General features: G+C 58.5%; 1 protein-coding gene across 1 annotated transcript in view; it reads left to right on the top strand.

Moving 5' to 3' along the window:
• The first annotated feature begins 1892 nt into the window (after positions 1 to 1892).
• Positions 1893 to 4824, top strand: part of SLCO2B1 (solute carrier organic anion transporter family member 2B1) — a 103960-nt gene continuing 101028 nt past the window's right edge. The window contains exon 1 of the mRNA XM_044287035.1: positions 1893 to 1968. The gene's annotated coding sequence lies outside the window, so the exon portion shown is untranslated. The remainder of the gene's footprint in view (positions 1969 to 4824) is intronic.

Genomic DNA, 4824 nt, shown 5'->3' with positions numbered 1-4824 from the left:
TGTAATAATCCCTGCTGATCTAGGGCAGTCTAGGGGTTAATGTGAGTGTCTGCGGCGCCTAGGGCAGTGAAAGGATTAATTTCAATATCCTTCGTTGTTCAGGGCAGTGAAAGATTTAATTTTACAAATCCCTGGTGGTCTAGGTTTATGTGGGGGTTGAGTTTTGTATTTGTAGTGGTCTATGGAAGTGAAGGGGTTAATGTTAGAATCCCTGGTGGTCTAGGGTTATGTGAGGGTTGAGTTTTGTATCTCTAGTGGTCTAGGGAAGTTAAGGGGGTTAATGTAAGAATCCCTGGTGGTCTAGGGTTATGTAGGGGTTGAGTTTTGTATCTGTAGTGGTCTAGGGAAGTGAAGGGGTTAATGTTAGAATCCCTGGTGGTCTAGGGTTATGTGAGGGTTGAGTTTTGTATCTCTAGTGGTCTAGGGAAGTTAAGGGGGTTAATGTAAGAATCCCTGGTGGTCTAGGGTTATGTAGGGGTTGAGTTTTGTATCTGTAGTGGTCTAGGGAAGTGAAGGGGTTAATGTTAGAATCCCTGGTGGTCTAGGGTTATGTGAGGGTTGAGTTTTGTATCTCTAGTGGTCTAGGGAAGTTAAGGGGGTTAATGTAAGAATCCCTGGTGGTCTAGGGTTATGTAGGGGTTGAGTTTTGTATCTGTAGTGGTCTAGGGAAGTGAAGGGGTTAATGTTAGAATCCCTGGTGGTCTAGGGTTATGTGGAGGTTGAGTTTTGTATCTGTAGTGGTCTAGGGAAGTGAAGGGGGTTAATGTTAGAATCCCTGGTGGTCTAGGGTTATGTGGGGGTTGAGTTTTGTATCTGTAGTGGTCTAGGGAAGTTAAGGGGGTTAATGTAAGAATCCCTGGTGGTCTAGGGTTATGTAGGGGTTGAGTTTTGTATCTGTAGTGGTCTAGGGAAGTGAAGGGGTTAATGTTAGAGTCCCTGGTGGTCTAGGGTTACGTAGGGGTTGAGTTTTGTATCTGTAGTGGTCTAGGGAAGTTAAGGGGGTTAATGTAAGAATCCCTGGTGGTCTAGGGTTATGTAGGGGTTGAGTTTTGCATCTGTAGTGGTCTAGGGAAGTAAAGGGGTTAATGTTAGAGTCCCTGGTGGTCTAGGGTTATGTGGGGGTTGAGTATTGTATCTGTAGTGGTCTAGGGAAGTGAAGGCGGCTAATGTTAGAATCCCTGGTGATCTAGGGCAGTCTACGGGTCAATGCGATTGTCTCTGGTGCCTAGGGCAGTGAAAGGATTAAATTCTGTATCCTTTGTTGTTCAGGGCAGTGAAAGAGTTAATTTACAAATCCCTGGTGGTCTAAGGTTGTGAGGGGATTAATTTTAGCATCTCTGATGGTCTAGGGAAGTAAATAGGGTTAATGTAAGAATTCATGGTGGTCCAGGGCAATGAAGGGGTTCATTTCAGAATCCCTGGTGGTGCGTGGTAATGAAAGGGTTAATTCTAGCTAGCAGGAGTCGATGAGATCAGGATCGGAGCAGCTGTAATGGAGTAGTTCTCAGTATGATCAGGCAGAGTGTAACAGTGTTTAGTGCACTGATACATTGTACCAAATCACCAGGAGAAAGCTGTGTTCACCTCACAGAGGATTGTCTCGACAGGATACATTTGTAAACAAGAATGTTCTCATTCCCTGACAGCCAGCAGAGATCTTAGAACCCATAGAGTCTGTGTGGAGTGAGCTGAGCGTTGACCGCGTTTTCCCGGGATGTGTCGGCTCCTGGAACGGGTCGCGCCTCCGCCCATCCGGGTGTCGCTGCCACATGTGTATTTTGTTAACCTCATGGTTCTAAATTCAGAAACACTGAGTCAAAAATAATCTGAGGCCTCCAAAAGTGAGGACACCACGTGGATGTGATCACCCAGCGCCCGGGGCGGTCACGGACCTCGGACCCTCCTCGGGAAGAAAACTTTCACTTTCTATAAAAATGTGACAGACGGCAGAGGGTCCGCCGACTGGAGGTGAGTACGAGGAGCCGCCATCTATTAACCCTTTGTGGTTCCCTTATGTGACTCTGCTGTACGGGGCTACAGAGGACGCCGACTGCATCCTCTCTGCAAGGGGGATTCGCACGAATGTGAGCGTTTTGTGGTCCGCGAACCGGGGTTCTGCAAAACAGTAAATATCGGCCGCGTTCACGGTGCGGACCCATTCCCTTCAATGGTTCTGTGGTCCGCATGTTGTGGCGAAGAAAAGGACGTGTCCTACCTTTTGTGGTGTGGTCACAAGGATATGCACCACGTCACCATATTTGCCGCTATAAATTGTGCAAAAAAAAAAAAACATCAATGGCTTTGGAGTCCACATCAAAACCCGCAGCGATGTATTTCACGCTTTTATTCTACAGCTGCCTGCTGGGGGTTGTAGTTATGAAACAGAAGGAGAGCCACAGATTGCAGACGGCTCTGCTGCATGTACATAGCGTCTATTGTGCTAAGATCTAAGATGGAAGATCCCTCTTAAGGGGGCGCAGTGAGATTCGGGGAGTCATAGCCCCCGCTGATGTCTGCTGGATTTATAATAAGACCCCGCAGTGACTATATATACGGCAGCGGTATATAGACGACGTTCTGCTGACATTCACCTGCACTGCCTCCTGGCCACCAGCAGGGGTCTCTCCCGTGCGGCCTCTTGGCCACCAGCAGGGGTCTCTCCCGTGCGGCCTCTTGGCCACCAGCAGGGGTCTCTCCCGTGCGGCCTCCTGGCCACCAGCAGGGGTCTCTCCCGTGCGGCCTCTTGGCCACCAGCAGGGGTCTCTCCCGTGCGGCCTCTTGGCCACCAGCAGGGGTCTCTCCCGTGCGGCCTCCTGGCCACCAGCAGGGGTCTCTCCCGTGCGGCCTCTTGGCCACCAGCAGGGGTCTCTCCCGTGCGGCCTCTTGGCCACCAGCAGGGGTCTCTCCCGTGCGGCCTCTTGGCCACCAGCAGGGGTCTCTCCTGTGCGGCCTCCTGGCCACCAGCAGAGGTCTCTCCCGTGCGGCCTCTTGGCCACCAGCAGGGGTCTCTCCCGTGCGGCCTCCTGGCCACCAGCAGGGGTCTCTCCCGTGCGGCCTCTTGGCCACCAGCAGGGGTCTCTCCCGTGCGGCCTCTTGGCCACCAGCAGGGGTCTCTCCCGTGCAGCCTCCTGGCCACCAGCAGGGGTCTCTCCCGTGCGGCCTCTTGGCCACCAGCAGGGGTCTCTCCCGTGCGGCCTCTTGGCCACCAGCAGGGGTCTCTCCCGTGCGGCCTCCTGGCCACCAGCAGGGGTCTCTCCCATGCGGCCTCTTGGCCACCAGCAGGGGTCTCTCCCATGCGGCCTCTTGGCCACCAGCAGGGGTCTCTCCCGTGAGGCCTCCTGGCCACCAGCAGGGGTCTCTCCCGTGCGGCCTCTTGGCCACCAGCAGGGGTCTCTCCCGTGCGGCCTCTTGGCCACCAGCAGGGGTCTCTCCCGTGCGGCCTCTTGCCCACCAGCAGGGGTCTCTCCCGTGCGGCCTCTTGGCCACCAGCAGGGGTCTCTCCCGTGCGGCCTCTTGGCCAGCAGCAGGGATCTCTCCCGTGCGGCCTCTTGGCCACCAGCAGGGGTCTCTCCCGTGCGGCCTCTTGGCCACCAGCAGGGGTCTCTCCCGTGCGGCCTCCTGGCCACCAGCAGGGGTCTCTCCCGTGCGGCCTCTTGGCCACCAGCAGGGGTCTCTCCCGTGCGGCCTCTTGGCCACCAGCAGGGGTCTCTCCCGTGCGGCCTCTTGGCCACCAGCAGGGGTCTCTCCCGTGCGGCCTCTTGGCCACCAGCAGGGGTCTCTCCCGTGCGGCCTCTTGGCCACCAGCAGGGGTCTCTCCCAAGCGGCCTCTTGGCCACCAGCAGGGGTTTCTCCCGTGCGGCCTCTTGGCCACCAGCAGGGGTCTCTCCCGTGCGGCCTCCTGGCCACCAGCAGGGGTCTCTCCCGTGCAGCCTCCTGGCCACCAGCAGGGGTCTCTCCCGTGCGGCCTCTTGGCCACCAGCAGGGGTCTCTCCCGTGCGGCCTCTTGGCCACCAGCAGGGGTCTCTCCCGTGCGGCCTCGTGGCCACCAGCAGGGGTCTCTCCCGTGCGGCCTCTTGGCCACCAGCAGGGGTCTCTCCCGTGCGGCCTCTTGGCCACCAGCAGGGGTCTCTCCCGTGCGGCCTCTTGCCCACCAGCAGGGGTCTCTCCCGTGCGGCCTCTTGCCCACCAGCAGGGGTCTCTCCCGTGCGGCCTCTTGGCCACCAGCAGGGGTCTCTCCCGTGTGGCCTCTTGGCCACCAGCAGGGGTCTCTCCCGTGCAGCCTCCTGGCCACCAGCAGGGGTCTCTCCCGTGCAGCCTCCTGGCCACCAGCAGGGGTCTCTCCCGTGCGGCCTCTTGGCCACCAGCAGGGGTCTCTCCCGTGCAGCCTCCTGGCCACCAGCAGGGGTCTCTCCCGTGCGGCCTCCTGGCCACCAGCAGGGGTCTCTCCCGTGCGGCCTCTTGGCCACCAGCAGGGGTCTCTCCCGTGCGGCCTCCTGGGCACCAGCAGGGGTCTCTCCCGTGCAGCCTCCTGGCCACCAGCAGGGGTCTCTCCCGTGCGGCCTCTTGGCCACCAGCAGGGGTCTCTCCCGTGCAGCCTCCTGGCCACCAGCAGGGGTCTCTCCCGTGCAGCCTCCTGGCCACCAGCAGGGGTCTCTCCCGTGCGGCCTCTTGGCCACCAGCAGGGGTCTCTCCCGTGCGGCCTCTTGGCCACCAGCAGGGGTCTCTCCCGTGCGGCCTCCTGGGCACCAGCAGGGGTCTCTCCCGTGCAGCCTCCTGGCCACCAGCAGGGGTCTCTCCCGTGCAGCCTCCTGGCCACCAGCATGG

The sequence above is a fragment of the Bufo gargarizans genome, chromosome 3 (assembly GCF_014858855.1).
Source record: "Bufo gargarizans isolate SCDJY-AF-19 chromosome 3, ASM1485885v1, whole genome shotgun sequence".
In the NCBI taxonomy this organism is placed as follows: domain Eukaryota; kingdom Metazoa; phylum Chordata; class Amphibia; order Anura; family Bufonidae; genus Bufo; species Bufo gargarizans.
This window is presented reverse-complemented; position numbering and strand designations above follow the sequence as displayed.